Genomic DNA, 25,963 nt, shown 5'->3' on the forward strand with positions numbered 1-25,963 from the left:
GACTGGTGGGATCTCCTTATAGTCCAAGGATCCAACAGATATTGATCCTTTGGATCATTGAAAAAGCAAGAGAGTTCCAGAAAAGCATCTGCTTTACAGGGAGGCCTGGCATGCTGCAGTCCATGGGGTTGCAAAGAGTCGGACATGACTGAGCAATTAAACTGAACTGTTTTATTGACTATGCCAAAGCCTTTGACTGTGTGGATCACAACAAACTGTGGAAAATTCTGAAAGAGATGGAAATACCAGACCACCTGATCTGCCTTCTGAGAAATCTGTATGCAGGTCAAGAGGCAACAGTTAGAGTTGGACATGGAACAACAGACTGGTTCCAAATAGGGAAAGGAGTATGTCAAGGTTGTATATTGTCACCTTGTTTATTTAACTTATATGCAGAATATATCATGCAAAATGCCAGGCTGGATGAAGCACAAGCTGGGATCAAGATTGCTGGGAGAAATATCAATAACCTCAGATATGCAGATAACACCACCCTTATGGCAGAAGGAGAAGAACTAAAGAGCCTCTTGATGAAAGTGAAAGAGGAGAGTCAAAAAGTTGGCTTAAAACTCAACATTCAGAAAACTAAGATCATGGCATCCAGTCCCATCACTTCATGGCAAATAGACGGGGAAACAATGGAGACAGTGAAAGACTTTATTTTGGGGGGCTCCAAAATCACTGCAGATGGTGACAGCAGCCATAAAATTAAAAGACGCTTGCTCCTTGAAAGAAAAGCTATGACCAACCTAGATAGCATATTATTATTATTAAAAAGCAGAGACATTACTTTGCCAATCCTTTGATGTAGATCCATTTTTTTTTTTTTTTTTGCATAGAAATAAGTTGCCTAAAGGCAAATATTTGAGTTTTTATTTCCTTAAGTTATGGAAAAATAAGAAGACACCTACAGCTATTTTAATGCAGAATATGTCTATAGATTTTTACAACCCTATCCAAATATTCTATAACGGTGTTACCTACACCCATGTCAACAACAACAAAAAAAAAAGGCAAATCCCCCTTATTGAATTTTTTCAATAGATTCATCTTAGTTTTCATAGAAACAGTTGTGGGGGTTTTTTTGGAACCATATTTTATTAATTTATAAATAAGTACAAATGAATACATAAGTTTGGGAACAAACACAAGTCTCTCTTGATGAGACTGGTGGAGGTGAAGGAGAGCAGGAGACGAGCTGTTTGCCGGACCCAGAGTACTGACTGCGCCTTGGGGATCAGCCTGCACGTTTAATAGCCAGGGAATAGAACGTCGCTGATTTCAAGAGAAGAAAAATGGAATCTATTTATGAAATATCTTAAATCGTATTCACTTATATAGCTTATACAGTAACATTCTGATTCATAGAAATGAAAATGAAAAAGAAATCAGCAACAATAATTTTATTGTCCTCACCCTCACATTACCTCCTGAAACGTAAATCGAGTCTTTGTACAGATCTCAAGACTTGCCTCTACCTCCCTTCTGTAAGAAGCCTCCTACTTGCCAGGCATTCACACTCAGACATGCGGCTAATGAGTTTTTTAGTTATCATTTCTGGACAATTAGATAATTTCCAGCGTTCTCCGTCTTACTCCACATCTTAAGTGTATGCTTATGGAATACAAGGTCTAGAGCAGTCTTTCTCTCATAGTGACCATGAAGACATGGTCTCATTTATTAGTGTACATTTTATTACATGCATTTGTTACTTAAAAAAAAACAACTAACAAATGTTCACATGCATTTTATGCTTAATAGTGTATAAAACACTCTCACTCCCCTTTCTCACTAACCTAATAAACCACTGTTGAACCCTTTGTCAGTGCCCTACATGATCCTCTGCCTGGTCAGAGAAGGCAGAAAGGGCCTCTCTGAGACGATGACTTATAAGCCGAGATCCAAATGTGAAAACCCCACAAAATTGCAACAGAGAAGGGAAGCTTTCTTCAGATCCTCTGGTGGTGGGACTGAAGGGAACATGTTGGTAACATGGTAATAAAGTATGTCAACCAGAGGGAGAGTGGGAAGAAGTGAAGACGGGTGGGCAAAGGGGAAGTGGGTCTGGGTAAGCCCTGGTGAAAATTTCTATTTCATTCTAAGGAAATGGGAATGCTCCAGGTGGCTTTTTTTTTTTTTTTTTTAAGATTTTTTTATTTACTTTTGGCTCCACTAGGTTTTTGTCGCTACGCACAGGCTTTCTTTGGCTGCAGTGAGTGGGGACTGCCGCATAGTTGGGCCGTGCAGGCTTCTCACTGTGGTGTCTTCTCTTGTTGCGAAGGAGGGCTCTAATTTGTGTGGGCTCAGCAGTTGCGGTACATGGGCTTACTTGCTCCGTGACACGTGGAATCTTCCTGGATCAGGAATTGAGCCCGCGTTCCCTGTATTGGCAGTCAGATTCTTAACTGCTAGACCACCCAGGGAAGCCCCCATTGAAGTGTTTCAAGGAAGCGAATGACATATTCTAATTTATAATTAAAAGTTCACCCTGGCTTCTGATTGGAGAATGGTGGAAGCTGAAAGATCAGTTGGCAGACTAGTGTGGATTGATCTCACAGACCTGTTGAACCAAAGAAGTCAGACATGAAAGAGTATATCCTGTACTATACATTGATTTCTATATGTTGTAGATACATGATATTCTATGCATTGATTGTGTGGGGTTTACCAGTAATTCAAGCAGGAGTGGATGGTGGTTAGACTAGTCTGCATGAGGCTTCAGTACGTATAAATTCTTATTGCAAACTGATAAACTAGGAGAGAGGAATGTGGTCATTCTGCATGTTATAGACATAAAAAAACAAGTTAAAAGAACCAAATGCCTTACTTAAAATCACAAGCTAGTTGTAGTGGATCTAGGTCCCAAGTTCAAAGTATTCTATTCATTTTATTAACCATAATGAATAATAATCATTATATTTTATATTATACTTATATAAATTATTGAAAAGGTAATATACTTTATGTATATACTTTGTAAATTAATACTGTATGTATAAAAAGGTATATGTATACTTTTATACAAAGGACTTTTACTCAATAATAAAAGGGTAAAAAAATGAAAAATGACTGGACATGTAACAGCATGGATTAAAAAATACATATGACAAAACTCAATAAATTTATCTTCCTTATTTCAGAAAATATAAGTGATTTACTAAATATGTAGAGTCAAACATGACAGTGCTGAGCTGAGAATCCAAGTTTCTGAAGTTGGGTAATACAGCCATAGATCTTGGGCCTGAAGCTACTGAAGAACCCTAACTTCTGACCCCTACGTCAAGTGTCATGACATACTAGTAACCAAGCCTAACCCTCTTTGGAAATGTGAGTAATAAATCCTAGAAGTCAATAATATGTCCCACATGGACAATATAGACTCCTTTCTAGAACAGGAGTAGGTGTGCTGAATATTGGAAAAATTTTCAAGACCACAGAATGATTTTAGGTCCTGGACCATGCAGAAAGACTGCTTTTCTAAGACACGCTTTGAAAATCCAGAATGAGACAAAGAATCAAGACAGCTTAAAATAAGCCCCGTGAAAGGACTGGGGTAGCTTATCAGAATTTAGAGTCATTCTAATCACACCTTTGACAGTGGTGTCCACACGATGGATGCTGCTGAGCTGTTAATAGGACACGATGCCCTTAGAGGAATGGCATTTTGGCAAAATGCAATATCTTCCGACTAACAGTTCACTTTTTATAAGACTCTATTTATGGACCGCATACTTTTATACGATCTCATTAGCCAGCCATTAATCATTTCTAAGTCTGTCCATATTATATAATTTTCAATGTCTGAATGTGCATTTGTGAAAACTGTGTTGTACTTGTATAGAATTGTGGTTTATAAAGCATTTCGGGCCTGAATCCTCAGACAATGAGGAGGAGATGAGAGATGCTGGCTCCTTCACCTTATCTATACTTCCTTGGGTGAACTAGAGTCATTGCAGGGTGGAGGGGGTGGGGGGGATGGTACACATCCTGAGAAATCTCAGCTTGAGTGACACCTGAACAACTTAAGAGATGGAAATGATTGAAGAGGCTGGCTTTAAGAATAATGTTTTTGTGGGCATCTAATTTCTCTAAAGGCTTCCCAGGTAGCTCAGCTGGTAGAGAATCTGCCTGCAATTCAGGACACCCCAGTTTGATTCCTGGGTAGGGAAGATCCCCTGGAGAAGGGAGAGTCTACCCACTCCAGTATTCTTGGGCTTCCCCGGTGGCTCAGATGATAAAGAAATCTGTCTGCAATGTGGGAGACCTGGGTTTGATCCCTGGGTTGGGAAGATCCTCTGGAGGAGGGCATGGCAACCCACTCCAGTATTCTTGCCTGGAGAATCCCATGGACAGAGGAGCCTGACAGGCTACAGCTCAGAGGGTGGCAAAGAGTCAGACATGACTGAGCTTGCACACGTGCAAACTCTCCAGGACTGTGATTTTGTTATTCCTACACAATAATGTCACATCTCATGTTAGAACACACTAAGGAGTATCCTTGATGCAGATGTGAGCAACCGACAGACATACAGTGAACTCTTACTTTGTCCTGTGGTATTTGCCTTATGCAGAACATTCCAAATCAGGAAGCTCCTCCTCGCTTTAAAAGTGGATGGATGTATAACTGATTCACTTTGTCGTATACCTGAAAGTAACACAACATGATAAATCAACTTCAGTAGAATTAAAAAAAAATAAATGGATCAGAAGGGGGAAAACAGAGGAGAATTAATGAATTGTTAGACAGAAGGCATCCAAGTTACCAGAAAAAGTACACTGGATCTTATTAAAACTAAGTCTTCTGGTTCTGGTTCAAGTTATTCAAACCCAGCATGGTAATTCACTTTATTACTCTGTATTAATTGACTATGAGTGTTGTACCAAGTGCCACAAATTTGGTGGTTTAAACAAAAGTAATTTACTGTCTCAGAATTTTAGAAGCTAGAAGCTCAAAATTAAATTTTTTCTTATTTTTGGTTTGAAATTATAATTTGATTTTTCTAGCTTTATTGAGGCATAATTGACAAAGGCTATGTATATTTAAGGAGTACAATGTGAGGTTTTGTTATATTTATACATTGTAAAATGATTGTCACAAATTAACATTTCCATTTCCATCACCTCCCATAGTCTTCATCTGTGTGTGTGTCTGTGTGTGTGTGTGTGTGTGTGTGTGTGTGTTGAGAGCATTTAAGATGCTCTTAAATCCTCTTAGCCAACTGTAAGTATTCAATTCAAATTCCCTTCATAAAGAGAAGGGAAACTAAAATTATTTTAGGACCCACTGTGTTCAGGGCTTTTATATCCTATGTGTGTGTGTGTGTCCTACATGCACATGTATATGATAAAGCACATGGTTCAGAAGGCGTGAGCTGTTAATAAATGATTCCCAAGTCTGGACGATCCCCTGGAGAAGGGAATGGCTACCCACTCCAGTATTCTTGCCTGGAAAATTCCATGGACAGAGGAGCCTGGCATGCTACAGCCCATGCCGTCACTCAGACTCCAAAACGACTTAGCACTCATGCACAGAGAAATGTATTCTAGAGATGATTAAACAGACTTGCCCAGGGTTTACAATCTTTGACTCAGGTGCTACACCAACATCTATTCTTTCCCAAAACTTGTGTTACTTTTTACTAAATCAAATAATCTGAAATACATACCACATATTCCTTCCTTTGTATCTCTTTAAATCCCAAATCATGGATACTATTACTGTCAAAGCACCTGAATTGATCCTGTATATTGCCAAATTATTAAATTACAAGTTATTGAGTTGAGAATGATAATTTCTCCCTCCAAAGAAATGGAATCTTACTATTTCTCTGACAGTTTTTCCCCTTCTCTAGTGTCCTATCACTGGGGACTACCCAAAGAAGCCTTTAACTACAGATTTCTGATTAATCTGTTTTCTTTAGATACTGCTTGATAATGACAGAATGGTCCATGGGGACAGTTTTGCAATGGATATTTTCAACAATGATGGGAACACAGAACTAAACAGAGTATCAAGAGACAGTTAATGCAGTAGAAACATCTGGTCTGTTTTTGCAGCAGAATTAGCATATGATTATCATCTGATTATTATTATCATCTCAGAAATCATCTGAACCTATAACGATACCTCTGATTGCTGAGGTGGGGAGGGAACCCTGGTGGAGGGAAAGGAGACTTCAGCCTCATAGTTTAATTTCAGAGAATAAACACTTGTGTACTCTAATCTAACCTTGATGCACTCCCTATAGTCCAAGGTATGGGAGCATTTAAGGAGAGGCTCCTGGAGAGAGGTAGGAGGAGCTGAAGCACTTTGGGCTGAATCAGAGAAACCAGAGGTAAATGTTCCAGACTGACAACCTGTAGTGTCTCATTGTGAGATGGGTCCCTGTGTGTGTTCGTGTGTGTGTGTGTGCTAAATTGCTTCAGTTGTGTCCAACTCTTTGTGACCCTATAAACTGTAACCATCCAGGCTCCTCTGTCCATGGGATTCTCCAGGCAAGAATACTGGCATGGATTTCCATGCCCTTCTCCAAAGGATCTTCCTGACCCAGGAATCAAACCATAGTCTCTTATGTCTCCTGCATTGACAGGTGGGCTCTTTACCTCTAGTGGCACCTGGGTATCCCCCTCATCTTCACACACAGGGAGTTTTGCTAAAGTTTTATTCCTGGCTTCCAGCTGAACCTGCACTTTTTCACTCCCATAAGAGGTGATTTATGTGATTGAATGAATATGGGAGAAGAAACTGGGTACCCAGTCCTTTCTTTTCCCCTCCCCATTTCTCTACTTCTCCTTCTCTTCCCTTCTGTCCCTTCTTCCTCCCCTCTCTCCAAAGAGATCAGCCCTCCTCAGCCACATGATACTTGGACAGCCCAGACAAAGCTCAACCCCTGCAGGAAGAACTCAAATGACCAGCTAAGGCGGTGCCTTAAGAACCATGTCTAATGAGCTCAGGGGTGACAAGGAGAAGAGCAGAGCAGGTGAAAACAATTTTCTTTTAACTGCTACTAGCAGAGTAGAAGATGCAAATATCTGGGGGGTTTAGTGCAGTTATTTTATTTTGGAAAACATAGATATTAGCCTAGTGTGTTAGTTGCTCAGTCATGTCCAACTTTTTGCAACCGCATGGACTATAGCCCACAGGGCTCCTCTCTTCATGGAATTCTCCGGGAAAGAATACTGGAATGGGTAGCCATTTCCTTCTCCAGGGGATATTCCTGACCCAGGGATTGACCCCCTGTCTCCAGCATTGCAGGCAGATTCTTTACCATCTAAGCCAACAGGAAAGCCCCAGATAAAAGTCTTAAGTGAGATGGTTTCAAGAACTCAGTAAGAACTATTTTTATAACTAATCCTGAAATTATGACAACACACCAATGAGGAAAAAATTATTGAATTATAGAGTTAGAAAGAAGCTGACTCTGGGAAGAATGTTATCTATTAGTCATTCTCACCATAGTAAAAAGTAATGTATTCAAATTGTTTTCCCTTAATACCTAACATTTAGTCAAAATTGACCATTTTTTTCAATGAAATCAATTAAAGAAATTTTAACATTCCTTTTAAACAATGGCTTTCACTTTTAGCTTCTTTTCTCCAAGAGCCAAACAAGTTGGTTTGAACTCTCTGTATTTCTATCCATGGAAATTGGAAGAGTAAATGACCATACATTCTAGTTTGCGTGAAATAGTCCCATTCATGCCTATTGTTCTAGTGCCCTCTCTGGTTTATATTTGTCCCATAGTTTTCCTTTTGTGAAGTGTAAAGTTGTTGTTAATGTGCATTGAATTAAGTCATGATGGGTTTGGTAGCCATCCATTCTGTTCTTCCAGTCAGCCGTGGTCCCATCTTAGGGCAGCAGTTGTTATATCATAGGCTATTTGAAATCCAAACTGTTCAGATCTGCAGAACAAATGTCAGCATCTACTTCAAAAGATAGACATTATTTCAGAAATCCCCTGCTTGAGTGAGTTGTGTTTATGTATTATTATAAAAAACATGACTTTTCATTTGGATCAAATGGTTCCATTTTCTGTTTAATTTCACTTATTGTCAATTCCACATTTTCTTGTGCACTTACAAAACCTGAAATAATTGCTATTAATATATGTGTTTTGGTTTCATGAGTGTAGGAAAAACTTAGTAAACCAGGAAGTGAAGTCAGCTTTATGTTAGTGTCATCAGAGCCTTTAGGTAGAAAATCAGTTAAAATAATTGAAATAATTTTTTGATCCTTTTGTGCAATTTATAGAATCAAAAGTAGAGTGTTTGGAAGTGCATTCTGCTCAAAGTGAGATATTTTACATTATCATGACTGCTGTTACAAATTCAATAAGAGTCTAGCATTAAAGATAAAAAGAGTATTGGTGATTTTTTGGTAGTAATATAAATGCAAATTTTGGTGGAGCATAACCTTATGGTATTAACAATATACATACTTGATCAAGAGATCTATATACAATTATTATTAATTTTCTTCTTGTGATAATGACATTATGGTTATATTTTTAAAGGAAGCCTCTATCTTTTAGTATATACACTGAAATGTCTCTGACTGCAATGTCAGTATGTATGAGATATACCCCAAATAGACCTGTGTTTTGCTCATTGTTTTCATGCTCAGTCACTCAGCTGGGAGTCTGCCAGGCTCCTCTGTCTGTGGGATTTTTCCAGGAAAGAATACTGGTGTAGGTTTCCATTTCCTCCTCCAGGGGATCTTCCTGACCAACGATCAGACCCACATCTACTGTGTCTTCTCTGCCTCCTGCATTGCAGGTGGATTCTTTACCACTGAGCCACAGGGAAAGCCCAGATCGATCTTAGGATGAGGGAATATGCTGCTGCTGCTGCTGCTGCTGCTGCTAAGTCACTTCAGTCATATCCGACTCTGTGCGACCCCATAGATGGCAGCCCACCAGGCTCCTCCGTCCCTGGGATTCTCCAGGCAAGAACACTGGAGTGGGTTGCCATTTCCTTCCCCAATACGAGGGAATATATGTGGGTACAAATGAAGCAAGAGGGGTTGTGAATTGATGGGTGGTTTTATGTGAACATGAGAAGGCAATGGCACCCCACTCCAGTACTCTTGCCTGGAAAATCCCATGGACGGAGGAGCCTGGTAGGCTGGTATGTGAGGACTTACTGAACTCTTTTACATATTTTCTTTGATTGCTTGAAATTGTCCACAGTAAAGAGGAAGGAGAGAGGAAGAGACAGAGACAGAGAGAAACAAAAACTTAAGTTTTAAAAGCTTTGTGATAAGGCAAATGACACAAAATATTCAGGATCGCAGCAAGAAATCAGACTTTAGAATGTTGGATCTTTCAAAGATTAATTTAAGAATCATATTAGGTACGCTGCAATAGTATTAAACCTTTTTGCAAATAAATCTTCTAGATTTAATTGCATTTTTTTGGGACTCGATTGGAAATCTTGAAATAATCAAAATGCACTATCAGTTTCTTATGGTTTTTGCAAACCGTATTTAGGATATCCTGTATGTTAAGGGTCCTAAATCACCACTGTCATTACCTGATGATCATCACTCCCATTATAAGGACAAATATATCATTTGAATGCTTCTGGCTCCTTTTGGCATAAAAAAACGGACTTACTCATTTGAATATGAGTGATGCAGGGAGCAATTTTTAGAGAAATTACAGATATATCCTCCAGAATCCTTTTGCTTTGTAATTTGTTGTTTCCATTTCAGCTGCTCCAATGGTGATTGAACTTAGCACAGTCTATGCAAGAAAACATTATTAGTATCATTGTAATTGTTGTTGTTATTATAGAAGTATTAATAGTTTTCTGTAGAGAATAGATCTTTCAGTCTGATTCATTATTTTAATGGCCTTCTGAAAAGCACTTTCTTTGTTTCACTTCTGAAATAGAACTTAGAAAAAATATCTTTAGTTGAGACATTCAGAAACATCTGTAATTTCACACAATGCATACAGAATAAAACCCCCACCGAATTATTTCCTAAAAGTATTTGTTGAAAAATAAATGAATTTTAGTTTATCATAATATTACTTTCCACCTATTATTTTAACTCCTTTTTTTTGTGACAAGAAGAAAAAAATGTTTAACTGATGATATGAAACTTCTATCTTACATTGTTAAAAACACCACTAAATATCACAAACTGTAGTAAAATGTAGTAAAGGATCAAATATTGAAAAGTTAAATAAAGGATTAAACGTTGAATTATTTAACATCACCCTCAAATATAGTATTTTGTTTTCATATTTCAGTTCAGTTCAGTCACTCAGTCGTGTCCAACTCTTTGCGACCCCATGAATCGCAGAACGCCAGGCCTCCCTATCCATCACCAACTCCCGGAGTTTGCTCAAACTTATGTCCATTGAGTCGGTGATGCCATCCAGCCATCTCATCCTCTGTCACCCCCTTCTCCTCCTGCCCCCAATCCCTCCCAGCATCAGGGTCTTTTCCAATGAGTCAACTCTTCGCATGAGGTGGCCAAAGTATTGGAGTTTCAGCTTCAGCATCAGTCCTTCCAGTGAACATCCCCGACTGATCTCCTTTAGGATGGACTGGTTGGATCTCCTGGTGGTCCAAGGGACTCTCAAGAGTCTTCTCCAACACCGCAGTTCAAAAGCATCAAATTCTTTGGCACTCAGCTTTCTTTATAGTCCAGCTCTCATATCCATGCATGACCACTGGAAAAACCATAGCCTTGACTAGAAGGACCTTTGTTGGCAAAGTAATGTCTCTGCTTTTTAATATGCTGTCTAGGTTGGTCATAACTTTCCTTCCAAGGAGTAAGCGTCTTTTAATTTCATAGCTGCAATCACCATCTGCAGTGATTTTTGGAGCCCTTGTGGCTCAGCTGGTGAAGAATCCACCTGCAATGCGGGAAACCTGGGTTCAATCCCTGGGTTGGGAAGATCCCTGGAGAAGGGAAAGGCTACCCACTCCAGTATTCTGGCCTGGAGAATTCTAGGTCACAAAGAGTTGGACTTGACTGAGCGACTTTCACTCTCTCACTCTCTAAGTGGGAAAGGTACTCATTGCTCAGAATTTGCCTTCAAAGTAGATTTTACTATGTCACATGAATATTGTGGATACTGAAATGTAAATATCTTATTAATAATAGTATCTTCCTATTGTCCTTGCTCAAGGCACCAATAACAAGTAGGGCCAATTCCAACATTAATGCTAGTAGATATAGGTTTGCGTATCAAATAGCCTTCCTGATAATTTAGAACTTTTTTCACAGACTTCTTGTCATATATGATTACATCACTATTGTTTTATATACCTCATAATAAGGCTGATGAATCACTTGTGCCCTTCCAAGTTCTTATTATTTGCAAGTTCTTTACATGATTAGTATAATCGTTAATCACTTTTTGCAAGAGTGTTTGAAAGATATCTGTCCATTTTGAAGTTTACTTAAGGTAGTGCTAGATAATATTTTATTTAAATCAAGTCACACCAGGGACAGACAAACTAGACAGTGTAATAAGGAGCTGGTAGTGACTGACTGAATTAGGCTGGTCTGGAAACCTCTTCAGACTGCGGACCTTCTCCTCTTCCCAGCAGGTGTCTTCTCTGGGGAAGATGAACTGAGAGTGTGTCTAATTGAATATAAACATAAATAACTCAACTTGCTTTTCTTCTTTTGGACAGCAATAACTAAATTTTCTCTTTGACACCAAGTAATCGTCTTTCACTGTTCACATTGAAGATTATAATTGAGACCAGAGATTGGAATTTTTTTTATATAAAGGACAGATAGTAAATATGTTAGGCTTCTTGAGTCACACAGCCTCACCTGCAACTACTCAATTTTGCCATTACTGCATGAAGGCAGCCATAAAATATATGTATAGAGATGAGTAGGTCTGTGTGCCAATAAAACTTTATTTGCAAGGACAGATGCAGACCAGATTTGTTCCATAGTTAGTTAACTTTGATTTAGCTGATTAATCATGGAGCCAAATTTGGATTGAAAGTTTGGATTCAAATTTGAGATTTGAAGAGACCTGATTTTCAGAGTGGACTGGAAAGTACCTGAAATTTCTCAGAGAACAAAAGATAAGGGTTCAATGAGTGAGGACTTGAGAGACCTGTAAGAGTTGGAAGTTGAAGTAAATAACTATGATACTAGTGCTTGAGAACTCTAAGGAAATAATGGATGGTAACCAGGGCAAGAGTAGGCTGTTGTGAGAATGGCTGACATGAAGTAAAAGTAAGATGTGTTGACGTTGGAAAGGTCTGAGAATGGATGGTCGATTGGAAAGCTGTGGAAGGGATGTTGAAAGTGCCATAGCAATTATCTAATCTATCCCTCTCGTATTAACAGATACTTTAAAATGTAAACATTATTAAAATTTTTGCTGTTTGAGAAGTGAAGGATATAACTAGACAACTAGATATTTTAGGAGAAACCCCTAAGACAAACTCCCCAGGAGCTGGTCATTCTTCCTTCCTAGGTGATGGGGAAATCGTGGTAAATTATAATTGTGAAGTCTTCCTTTAAAGAATTATGTGGTCTCTGCCTTGGGGAGTTTATATTACAAAGGAGGAAGCAAACAAGGTACAGATAAATTGTGTATCAATAAGCTTGGGCTGCCATAAAAAAAAAATATCAAATACTGGGTGACTTAAACAAGAGACAGTTGTTTCTCACTGGAAGCTGGGAAGTCCAAGATGAAGGTGTTGGCAGCTTCAGTTCCCAGAAAGGATTCTCTTCCTGGCTTTCAGATAGCTAGCTTCTCTCTATGTTCTTACACGATATAAAGTGCTCTGGCATTCTCTTTTCTTCTTATGTTGTTGTTCAGTCACTAAGTTGTGGCCAACTCTTTGTGACCCCGTGGACTGCAGCACACCAGGCTTCCCTGTCCTTCAGTATCTCCTGGAGTTTATTCAAACTCATGTCCACTGAGTTGGTGATGCCATCCAACCATCTCATCCTCTGTCATCCCCTTCTCCTCCTGCCTTCAATCTTTCCCAGCATTAGAGTCTTCTCCAATGAGTTGGCTCTTCACATCAGGTGGTCTAAGTACTGGAGCCTCAGCATCAGTCCTCCCAATGAATATTCAGGGTAGATTTCCTTTAGGATTGACTGGTTTGGTCAATAAGTGAACTAATCCCACCATAGTGTCCCCACTCTCATGATCTTGTCTAAACCTTCTTAAAGCCTCACATCCAAATTTCATCACACTGGGGGCTAAAGTTTCACCATATGAATTTCAGAGGATGGATACAAGCATTTAGTTCATAACAAACTGTCATATTCAAAAGAAAACATATATTATGAAGTATACTAGCAAAAGGAATAAAAATGGTGATATGATGGGGGTGAGTTTAAGGGGGCAATCCTATCAGAGTCATCAGGGAAGTTTTTTCTCAGAAGGTGACACATTACCCATATTTAAATGATGAGAAGGATCCATGCATTGACTAGGAAAACTACTCCAGGTAGAAGTAACAACAAGAATCGTGGCTCAGAAGCAAGGAAGAGCCTGGCACATTCCAGAATCTATGAGAAGGCTGCCAGGGTGACAGCAGAGGAAGCAAGGGTGGAAATGGCATAAGATAAGGCTTGTCCCCCAAGGTTCTTGAGACGGATTCTTCTTTTCTTTCCCAATCTGTTGTGAAATTTTCATGAGATTTCATTTCTCCCCGCCCTTTGAAAAACAGAATACAGTAGCAATCAGGAAGCTGAACTCTGAACCGAGATGGCCTGAGTCTGAAAAGCGGGTCTGCTCTGTGCCATGTGTGTTCTCTGGGCACTAGCTTCCTAATGTATAAAACGGGGGGAGTGGTATCTACTTTTAAGTGGCTGGTGTGTTCAGAGCACTTGGAACGGTGCCTATCACTTATTTTAGTTCAGGGTTAGCTCTGACTTGAACCACACTGTGAAAGAGTCACTGCTCTGACAAATCATTAAGTTTTCATCTTATCAGTCTCACCATGAACACTGTTCTTCATTGGACTTCCCTGGTGGTCCAGTGGACACTGATTCATCCCTGGTCCAGAAAGATTCCAACATGCCATGAGGCAATTAAGCCCACGAGCCCCATCTACTGAGCCCACGCTTACAGCCTGTGTTCTGCAACAAGAGAAGCCACCACAATGAGAAGCTTGAGCACCTCAACTAAAGAGTAACCTGAATGTAGCAACAAAGACACAGAACAGCCAAAAATACAATTACTTAATTTTTTCAAAAGTCTGTTTGTCATTACTCCCCAACCTCTCACTGAACAGCTGACATCAAATGACAACACTGATCTCTAGGCATTCGCCCTGCTACTGGGTTGCTGTAGGGTATGAATGGCAGCATTGGTCTGCTGTGGCCTTTGTCCAAAAGGATTTATTTTCACAAATAGCACTAGGATATCCTGTCCTCAGACACACGGCCGCAGAGTGAGAGCATGGGGCAGGAATCCTAAAAAGGTTGTGGTGGCCCCCGTGGAGCAGTTCTGCCCAAAGGCTTTGCCCTAATGCATTTGTCCACTGAACCCTCAAGATCCAGACCTGTGAGAACCAGCTCTTTATACTTCGAGCTTCCATCTTTGACTTCCACCTGCTTTTCAGAGAACTGAAAGTTTAAGTGAACTTTGAAGCTACTTCTTTCTAGCCTTGACCTTTTCACTACAGTAAAACTGAACTGTTTTTATAAGCATTCATCTCTGTCTGAAAGCCCTTCCTCTTTTTCTCCCATATTTACCTCCTTCTTCTCACCATGACTCCCACTGTCTCCACTGGCACGTCTTACTCAGATTCAATATGCTACTAGAGATCAGTGGAGAAATAACTCCAGAAAGAATGAAGAGATGGAGCCAAAGAAAAAACAACACCCATTTGTGGATATGACTGGTGATGGAAGCAGGTCTGACGCTATAAGGAGCAATATTGCATGGAAAGCTAGAATGGTAGGTCCATGAATCAAGGCAAATTGGAAGTGGTCAAACAGGAGATGGCAAGAGTGAATGTTGACATTTTAGGAATTAGTGAACTAAAATGGACTAGAATGGGTGAATTTAACTCAGATGAACATTATATCTACTACTATGGGCAAGGATCCCTTAGAAGAAATGGAGTAGCCTTCATGGTCAACAAAAGAGTCTGAAATGCAGTACTTGGATGCAATCTCAACCACAGAATGATCTCTGTTCGTTTCCAAGGCAAACCTTTCAATATCACGATAATCCAAGTCTATGCCCTGACCAATAATGTTGAAGAAGCTGAAGTTGAACGGTTCTATGAAGACATAACTACAAGACCTTTTAGAACTAACACCCAAAAAAGATGTCCTTTTCATTATAGGGGACTGGAATGCAAAAGTAGGAGTCGAGAAATGTCTGGAGTAATAGGCAAATTTGGCCTTGGAATACAGAAGGAAGCAGGGCAAAGGCTCATAGAATTTTGCCAAGAGAACGCACTGGTCATAGCAAACACTCTCTTCCAACAACACAAGAGAAGACTCTACACATGGATATCACCAGATGGTCAACACTTAAATCAGACTGATTATATTCTTTGCAGCCAAAGATGGAGAAGCTCTATACAATCAGCAAAAACAAGACTGGGAGCTGACTGTGACTCAGATCATGAACTGCTTATTGCCAAATTCAGACTTAAATTGAAGAAAGTAGGGAAAACCACTAGATCATTCAGGTATGACCTAAATCAAGTCCCTTACAATTATACAGTGGAAATTACAAATAGATTAAAGGGACTAGATCTGATAGACAGAGTGCCTGATGAGCTATGGATGGAGGTTCATGACATTGTACAGGAGACAGGGATCAAGACCATCCCCAAGGGGAAAAAAAAATGCAGAAAAGCAAAATGGTTTTCTGAGGAGGCCTTACAAATAGCTGTGAAAAGAAGAGAAGTGAAAAGCAATGGAGAAAAGGAAAGATATACCCATTTGAATGCAGAGTTCCAAAGAATAGCAAGGAGAGATTAGAAAGCCTTCCTCAGTGATCAGTGCAAAGAAACAGAGGAAAACAACAGAATGAGAAAGAATAGAGATCTCTTCAAGAAAATTAGAAATAACAAGGAAATATTTCATGCAAAGATGGGCTCAATAAAGGACAGAAATGGTATGGACCTAACAGAAGCAGAAGCTGTTAAGAAGAGTTGGCAACAATACACAGAAGAACTGTACAAAAAAGATCTTCATGACCTAGATAATCACGATGATGTGATCACCCACCTAGAGCCAAACATCCTGGAATGTGAAGCCAAGTGAGCTTTAGGAAACATCACTACAAACAAACCTAGTGGAGGTGATGGAATTAAAAGATGATGCTGTGAAAACACCACACTCAATATCCCAGCAAATTTTGAAAACTCAGCAGTGACCACAGGACTGGAAAAGGTCAGTTTTCATTCCAATCCCTAAGAAAGGCAATGCCATAGAATGCTCAAACTACCGCACAACTGCACTCATCTCACACGCTAGTAAAATAATGCTCAAAATTCTCCAAGCCAGGCTTCAACAATACGTGAACCATGAACTTCCAGACATTCAAGCTGGTTTTAGAAAAGGCTGAGGAACCAGAGATCAAATTGCCAACATCCACTGGATCATCGAAAAAGCAAGAGAGTTCCAGAAAAACATCTATTTCTGCTTTATTGACTATGTCAAAGCCTTTGACTGCGTGGATCACAATAAACTGTGGAAAATTCTTCAAGAGATGGGAATACCAGACCACCTGGCCTGCTTCCTGAGAAATCTGTATGCAGGTCAAGAAGCAACAGTTAGAACTGGACATGGAACAACAAACTGGTTCCAAATAGGAAAAGGAGTATATCAAGGCTGTATATTGTCACCCTGCTTATTTAACTTACATGCAGAGTACATCATGAGAAACCCTGGGCTGGATGAAGCACAAGCTGGGATCAAGATTGCTGGGAGAAATATCAATAACCTCAGATATGCAAATGACACCACCAATCTGAAAAAAAGTGAAGAAGAACTAAAGAACCTCTTGATGAAATTGAAAGAGGAGAGTGAACAAGTTGGCTTAAAACTCAACATTCAGAAAACTAAGATCATGGCATCTGATTCCATCACTTCATGGCAAATAGATGGGGAAAGAGTGGCAGATTTTACTTTTTTGGTCTTCAAAATCACTGCAGATGGTGACTGCAGCTGTGAAATTAAGACACTTACTCCTTGAAAGGAAAATTATGACCAACCTACACAGCATATTAAGAAGCAGAGACATTACTTTGTCCACAAAGGTCCGTCTAGTCAAGGCTATGGTTTTTCCAGTAGTCGTGTGAATGTGAGAGTTGGACTATAAACAAAGCTGAGGGCTGAAGAATTGATGCTTTTGAACTGTGGTGTTGAGAAGACTCTTGAGAGTCCTTTGGACTGCAAGGAGATCCAACCAGTCCATCCTAAAGGAAATCAGTCCTGAATATTCATTGGAAGAACTGATGATATGGCTGAAAGGCCAATACTTTGGCCACCTAATTCGAGGAACTGACTCATTTGAAAAGACCCTGATGCTGGGAAAGATTGAAGGTGGGAGGAGAAGGGGATGACAGAAGATGAGCTGGTTGAATGGCATCACTGACTCAATGGACATGGGTTTGAGTAAACTTCAGAAGTTGGTGATGGACAAGGAAGCCTGTCGTGCTGCACTCTATGGGGTCGCAAAGAGTGGGACACGACTAAGTGACTGAACTGTTAACTGACTCAGGCTCCTACTTTGTTACATTTGAGGGATTAATTCAGTTGGTTCCTCTTGTAGGAAGGTCCCCTGATATCTTCCTCCCTTCCTTTGCCCCCACCAGGTGGGTTAAGTTCCCCTCTTTCTAACCTCTACATTATCCTGCACATACCTTAATCAAAGCAGCTGTATACACTCTTGGCTGTGTGTTTTTCCTTTTTCTCTAGAATATATGTACTTTGGCATCAGGGTCCCTGTGACTGGATCTCATACAACCATAAATCTCCAATTCTACCTCAGCACCCAGAACCCAGGTGCTCAGTAAGTGCTCACCGAATGAATGAATGATGATTAAATAAACTATCTCCTCTAGGGTTTTTTCTGTATTCCTGTCCTCAGTCCCTGGTTATCCCCACACAGCATCCCATACATCCCCTACAGCATCTTTTCTCCTGTGGGCATATCTACCTTTCAGGTGATCTGCTCCATTGTTAGGCTACTTTATTTTCAGTAAAATTCTCTGGACAGAAACTTCACTCCAAACATCTCCTAGCTTCAGGCATTAACTCTTCGGCCTGGAACAAAACAAACCTACTGATTCCTTTATAAAATCCTCTTTCCCATACTTAAAATAATTATGAGTTCTTTTTTGGTATTCACCTCAGGGAAACTATCCAGTTCCTTTGATTGTATTAATTCACCCAATCATTTATCCATTTCTCCATTTATTTGTTCATTCAACTGGTCTTTCATTTCTACAAATATAAGTTCCAGTGACACTCCAGGTACTTTTAGAGAATTGAAGATGTGATGCTGAACAGAATAACTACAAATCCTAGCATTCGACTTGGTGCTTAGAGTTCGATAGGAGGCACTTGTATTTTTGCTTGGTGATTTCTCCAGGTTTATTTTAGCTTTATAAATTGTAGCGCCCATACAACAAAAATTAACTACCCGTCATCTTAAATACCTACAACTTTAATAGGTACTTAAAGTCTTTCCAAACATTGGTATTCAATTCCTTGCACTCCTCACCATTATATTTCAGCCTATCACTTCAGACTCATTATATAGACCACACAATCACTAAGTAACTACAATTCCTCTTTGCTCTTGATTCCATCAGTTCCCTTTCTTTTTTATTATTTTTATTAGAATATAGTTGATTTACGGGGGAGGCACATTCTAATAGAGGGTGATAAATGCTTTGATTAGAGAAATGTAGGGTGATAGAACAGAGTAACGCTTCACCCAGTTTGGAGGAGATGGTGAACACCTCCCAGTGGGAATGACATCTAAGCTGAAGCCAAGTAGGAGTCAGTAGGGTCAATCAAGGGGCAGGGAGAGTGTTTCAGGCAGAGAGCACGATGTGTGCTGAGGTCAGGGTGTGTAGGGAGCGGGGATGGGAGGTGAGAGAGAATAATGGAGCAGTCTCAAAAAGAAGAGTGATGCACTGAGGCATAGAAGGCATAGAAATGTCGTAGCGTGGAGGGCTCTGAAATGGAGTCAAAAAGATTAGATTGTATTCTAACTGAAATGAATATTTACTAAGCGTTTGAAGAAGTGGCATAAAGTGGTCAGTTTTCCATTATACAAATAACTTATTCCTTCTGACCATAGGGTTTTATTTTAATCTCCTAGTTATTCCTCTCTGGATCCCTCAAGTCGAGATTTTCTAAATATTGTCACAATTTCTGATGGTGAACCCAAATCAAAAACAGGTTAGAGAACTGAGACCGAGTGTCCCCGTTCAGAGATTCTAATGTTTTTTTTTTGTTTGTTTGTTTTTTAAGGATGTGCTTTCTGACATTAATGAAAGCATCTTCAGCTCTTGCTTGAGTCCTGGAAAAGAAGACACCTGTTTCAAGGAATGTCCAGCCTCTTCTAACGTGGCAGCTGCCCCTCCAAGCTGATGACATTAAGGATGAGGCAGACTGAAGAGGCTGCAGATACCGTTTGAGCAAACGACGTGACTGTTTCCATCAGCTTTGTTTCTGCCATGTCCTTTGTCCACAGAAGGGACACAAGACGACTTTGTAATTCCTTGGCCATATGAAGATACAGATCCACCCAAGGCTTTAAAAGCAAGAATATCATTGAAATGTCAAATGGGGACTTGATGATTTAAATTGTGTCCCACAAAAGTCAATCTCTTGCTACCATTAATGTTCTATGAGCAAGGTTTCTAAACAGGAGTAACTCAAACTTCACTTTCAAAAAGAGGGAAAGTCATGACACTCTGGTCATCTGGACTATTAGGTAGTGGCATTGCTGAAGAAGCTTCCCAGGTGGTGCAGTGGTAAAGAATCCACCTGCTGATGCAGGAGCTGCAAGTGATACGGGTTCAATCCCTGGGTTGGGAAGATCCCCTGGAGGAGGAAACGGCACCCCACTCCAGTATTCTTGCTTGGAGAATCCCTGGCAGCCATATTCCATAGGGTCGTAAAGAGTCAGACATGACTCAGAGCGTGTGTGTGCATGCACATGCACACACACACACACTCTCTCTCTCTCTCTCTCTCTCTCTGCTGAAGAAGTGGAGAGATGAGTTGACTTTTCTCCCAGGAAGAGCTAGCAATGACCCAAAACTACCCAGCTCCACGTGACTGAGGAACATGCGTTCCACTTCCCTTGTGTGTTTCCTCTCTCGTCTCACCTCTACATTTCTGTTTCCCTTCTTTCCTGCACCACTGACCTCCCACCCCTGAGTTGCAACCTGGTAAGACTGCTTGCCTTTCCTTCCACATTCTGATCTCTCTGCCCTCCATGCTTTTTGATGCAGATTGTTCTTGGGGATTCCCAGGCGGCACAGTGCTAAAAGGGCCACAAGCTAAGGAACATGAGCAGCCTCTGGAAGCAGGAAAAGGCAGAGAAGCAGACTGTTCCCTGCTGCCTCCAGAAGGAATGCAGCCAACTCCTTGATTATATAGTAAATAAAACCATGCTAACATTTTGCACATTTTAAAGGGGCAGTAGTAAATCCTTCACTATTCATGGGCATTTAGAATTCCTTGTCACTAGAAACTCTCAAAGCTATGATTTTTTCCAGTAGTCATGTATGGATATGAGAATTGGACCATAAAGAAAGCTGAGTGCCAAAGAATTGATGTTTTTCAACTGTGGTGTTAGAAAATGACTCTTGAGAGTCCCTTGGACAGCACAGAGATCAAACCAGTCAGTCCTAAAGGAAATCAGTCCTGAATATTCATTGGAAGGACTGATGCTGAAGCTAAAGCTCCAATACTTTGGCTACCCAAAGCGAAGAACTGACTTATTGAAAAAGACCCTGATGCTAGGAAAGACTGAAGGCAGGAGGAGAAGAGGGCAACAGAGGATGAGATGGTTGGATGGCATCACCGACTCGATGGACATGAGGTTGAGCAAGCTCCAAAAGTTGATGATGGACAGGGAAGCCTGGTGTGCTGCAGTCCATGGGGTTGCAAAGAATTGGACACAACTGAACGACTGAACTGAGCTAGAAACTCTCCAGGAAATAACTCCTACACTGTTTCATATCCTCAGCTTGATTGAGGCAATGCACAGACTGGCACCCTTGCTTGTGTTTCCCTAAGGCTGACCCTCCAGTCTCTCCATATGGGATCCAGAACCTCCAAGAACGCTTGCTGCCCTCAGTCGCCACGCCCACTGTTTGCTGCTTCCCTCTGTCCTGCCCCAATAGCTCCTCTTAAACCTACTCTAATTCTAAAATTATTGCAATTCTAAAATTAGGTTGTATTTTTCCTCATCCTTGTCGCCTTTCCCAAAGCTTCCGAGAAAATTCTCTTAACTGCCCTGCCACTGGCTTTGTTTTCATTTCCTGTACCTTCTCCCTCTTTTTCTAACTATGATAGTGGTCACAAAATTTGCATTTACTGGGACCAAAATTTCCTCGGTTGCCAAAAAACATACAGATGTAAACTGTCTTATAATTAAACTTTGCATAAGGGGAACTCTCAGCTGGTTGGGAACACTGGGCTCAATCCGTGGCAGGTTCCCTCCTTCCCTCCCCAGGGTCCCCAGATCAGCCTTCCAGCAGATGCTCTGCCAGCTCTCTGCAGCTTCCTGGGCTCTGCTCTGGGAATTGAGATGATCTTATGGAGTTTTAATTAAACTGCCCCTCACAAAGTGGATGAGTGCCTTGAAAATCTTCCTGGTAAAGAAACCGCAAAACACTAATCACGCAAGACCAGACAACAATGAGGAAATAGCCAAGCTGGCATCACTCCTAACCCTGCAATGTTTTAATCTCCAAATTCTGAAGGAAAAATAAGAATGATAAAATCAGATCTCACAGGAAGTTAGCCCCAAACGTTGACATGATCACAGTCTATGTGAAATATGGATTTATATAGTCACTCACACTGACTGTGAACCTCACTTCAAGTGTATCTGTGCCTTGAGATGTTAGTGAATAAGAGCACAAAGCCACTGCAATGAGCAGGGCATTCGATAAGAAAGTATGAACAATATGAGGACAAATGTTAACAGTACTTTTTTCAGGAATGTTTAAAGTTATGCATTACTTATCCTAATGGTTCATGAAATGTCAACAAACTTAAAAATAATTTATAAACCTTTCAGTTTTAAATTGACTTTCATTTATTTATTTTAATTAATGTATCTATTTTAATTGGAGGATAATTACTTTACAATATTGTGATGGTTTTTGCCATACATCAGTATGAATTGGTCATAGACAAACATGTGTCTTTTAAAAGACAAAAAGTCATATATCTCTGTGGCTATCTCCTGATCCAGTGAAACAGGCTGATGCAGTAACTGGAAAACAACATAGTAACAAGCCAGATGTATTCCTTTGTCAACAAATACTATGATGCTGCTAAATATTTATAGAAATAAACATTCAAACAATTACACAACAGAATGTATGTTTTACAGTGGAATGAAAGTACAAATGTTTCCAACATGTTTCAGTTTATAGAATTTTCTGGATTCTCATGTAATATTAAAGGGTATGAAAAAAAAGTGTGATCCTAGAAAGCAAAAATACCCTCACAGACAGTAGTTGGTTTAATGAACACAGTACTTTATGGAAGAAGTGTCTGAATGCTACCATTGTTGGAGCAGAAGCTCTCACATTAGAAGCTATGAGTTTGCATAATTAACACAAAGAGGGCACCAGATTTAAAAGTTATTTACTGTGTAAGTTATGGAGAAGCTATTGCATCAAAGTTGAGTGAAAACCAAAAAAAATGCTTTACATATGGAATGCACTTAATGCTGTCAAAGTCTCTAAAACAAGAAAGAATAAGTAATATTTTCCATAAGATAGGAAATGACTGCAATCTTTTTTACACTACAGATTTTATTGTGGAAATTACCTCATGGCAAAAATGTTGAAGGGGCTGCAGAACAATAAAGAGAGATGTGCATTCCTCTTTTACAATAAAGGCCAATGTTCCAAATTTGCTGACCTTCTCTGTAATGAGAAGTGATTGTCGGTAGCCAGCAGAAACGTTTGTAAAAATAAACCCACTCGATCTGTCCCTGTGAGGTAGGAGTGGCATTTCACAGTGAAAGAACTGCTCCCAAGGGAAAATCATATTATGAAGAGAGCATTTGGAAAATATGTATTTGAAAATGTTTATATTATTATGTCATTTATTTATTTATTGGATAAAAAAAAATAGCCTAATTGGGCTATCTCTAGTTTATCTCTTAAAACACACATCAGGCATGATGCTGTAATTAGTCTCCTCTGGCCATCCCATGAGTTAGATTACCCTTTCCCTGGCCCCTCTTCTTCTGTGCACTGTACGCTTGCTAGTATTGTCTTTACAACATGGTAGTAGAGTATGTTACTTGTGTGTGCATCTCCTCCACTAAATTCTGAGTTTATTGAAATCAGCAAAAAAGCTATTGTCCTACCAAGATGAGAACAGAATCCCTCAAAGATGCTCTGTAAATATTTGGCAATTGGATTAAAAAAAACAAACATACAATGTACCAACGGACTGAAATAATTGGCCAATATAATATTAGTACTGCCAATATCAGTGATGATTATCACAGTGATTAATGCCTGAACTAATTTGCTATGTGCCAGGCACTGATCAAATCTTGTACACATTTTCTGATTTAATGTTCACTACAATCTTAATGGAATGTACTGTTAGTTTCCCTAATTTATAGATGTGGGTGAAGGAACTTGTCCCAAATCATGCAGCTAATTGCCTGAGATACAATACAGGTGGTCTGTTCACAGATCTCAGATCCTATAAAATGGGGAAAAGCAAAGCTCAGCACCTGGTTTCAAAAAGAGAATTGGAAATGGATAGATTGTGTAAAATAAATAATCATAATGCTAGATTGACAGTTACATATCAAGGAATCTTGATATAATACAAATTATTCTACCTTAAACATGTAGGAATTTGTGTCCTACAAGGTTACAGGTTCTACTTCTCATTCTGTATTCTCAATAACATGTAGTATTGGCTCCTTAAACTCTCTGTAGAATAGTCTTTATTCTATCATTGTAGAATGAATAAATGAATGTATGAATGAATATTATGTTCAGGGGCTTCACATAATTGATTATGTCATATCTTATCACAGACATTCTAGCAGTCCTGGTGCAAAGCCTAGAATACATCGGCTCAGAAAGGTCCATCCTTTCCCCAGTGTCAGACAGCTAGTAGATGGATGACTCCCTCCCTTCCCGAAGCTCTTTGTCCGTCCAGGTTGGTACTCTCAGCCCTGTTTATCTCAAATGAAGAGGGGCATGACTGACTGGAACGTACCCTCAACAGTGTGGCCGGAATGCTTAGTGACTCCATCGCCACATGGCATGAGGAACAGCTGAAGGGACCGACAGCATCTGGCCTGGAGTGAAGGGGACTCAGGGAGAGGGAATCACAACCTTAAAGCATTTAAATGGCATCAAGTGGAAAAGGGATTAAACTGAGGGAATGTGGCCCAGGAGGGTGAATCCAGGAATGCTGGGAGGAAGTGAAAGGGAGACAGGTTTCAGACAGAGGAAAGAACTTCCTGGTGTTTGGAGACACGCTCTAGTGGGAAAGATCATCTTGGAAGGTTCAGATGACCAGTTGCCAAGGGCAGTTCCTACACAAGGTGCTTGGTGGAACCTGCCCACTTTCTGTTTCATAGACTTTATATGATTAAATACGATCATGCAAGACCAAGGGAGGGTACTTTATCATCTATGGAATGACATTATAATAATTAATTATATGTAACTAATAATTAATATGGAGAAGGCAATGGCACCCCACTCCAGTACTCTTGCCTGGAAAATCCCATGGACGGAGGAGCCTGGTGGGCTGCAGTCCATGGGGTCGCTAAGAGTCAGACATGACTGAGCGACTTCACTTTCACTTTTCACTTTCATGCATTGGAGAAGGAAATGGCAACCCACTCCAGTGTTCTTGCCAGGAGAATCCCAGGGATGGGGGAGCCTGGTGGGCCGCCATCTATGAGGTCGCATAGAGTCAGACATGACTGTAGTGACTTAGCAGCAATAACTAATAATGGCAGATTATTACTATTTTTTTACTTTTTATTCCAAATCATCACCGTTAATATTATTTGCTCAACTATGAAATGATGATAATAATAGTACTTTCCTCAAGGTGCTTGTTGAGAGGATTCAATGATTAGAAATCTGTAAAGTACTGAGAATGCTGCCTAACACAGAGTAAGCGTAAGATTTTTATGATAATGCTACTACTAACAATTGTCATTGTTCAGTGGCTAAGTTGTGTCCAGATCCTTGTGACCCCATGGACTGCAGCACACCAGGCTCCCCTGTCTTCCACTATCACCCACTCTCTCTATTCGTCTCATCCTCTTTATATGAGGATGACTTTAAAAGAGTCATTTCCAATGAGTCACCTCTTCGCATCAGGTAGGCAAAGTATTGGAGTTTCAGGTTTAGTACCAGTCCTTCCAATGAATATCTCAGGGTTGATTTCCTTTAGGATTGACTGGTTTGATCTCCTTGCTGTCCAAGGGACTCTCAAGTGTCTTCTCCAACACCACAGATCAAAAGCATCAGTTCTTCAGCACTCAGCCATCTTTATGATCCTACTCTCACATCCATACATGGCTACTGGAAAAACCATAGCTTTGACTATACAGACATTCATTGGCAAAGTGATATCTATGCTTTTTAATACACTGTCTAGGTTTGTCATAGCTTTTCTTTCAAGGAGCAGCATCTTTTAATTTCAAGGCTGCAGTCACCATCCACAGTGATTTTGGAGCCCAAGAAAATAAAATGTCACTGTTTCCGCTTTTTCCTCTTCTATTTGCCATGA

General features: G+C 40.0%; 1 long non-coding RNA gene across 2 annotated transcripts in view; it reads right to left on the minus strand.

Moving 5' to 3' along the window:
• Positions 1–1,249: 1,249 nt before the first annotated feature.
• LOC133065904 (uncharacterized) overlaps positions 1,250–25,963 on the minus strand; it is a 53,104-nt gene continuing 28,390 nt past the window's right edge. The window contains exons 1-3 of one of the 2 annotated variants that reach the window (XR_009695026.1): positions 9,615–9,711; positions 4,544–4,645; positions 1,250–2,560 (exon numbers count right to left, since the gene is read on the minus strand). This is a non-coding gene — a long non-coding RNA (uncharacterized LOC133065904). Of the gene's footprint in view, positions 2,561–4,543; positions 4,646–9,614; positions 9,712–25,963 lie in introns of those variants that run through there. The other variant, XR_009695027.1, reaches the window with a different exon arrangement.

Source organism: Dama dama, chromosome 12 (genome assembly GCF_033118175.1).
Source record: "Dama dama isolate Ldn47 chromosome 12, ASM3311817v1, whole genome shotgun sequence".
In the NCBI taxonomy this organism is placed as follows: Eukaryota; Metazoa; Chordata; class Mammalia; order Artiodactyla; family Cervidae; genus Dama; species Dama dama.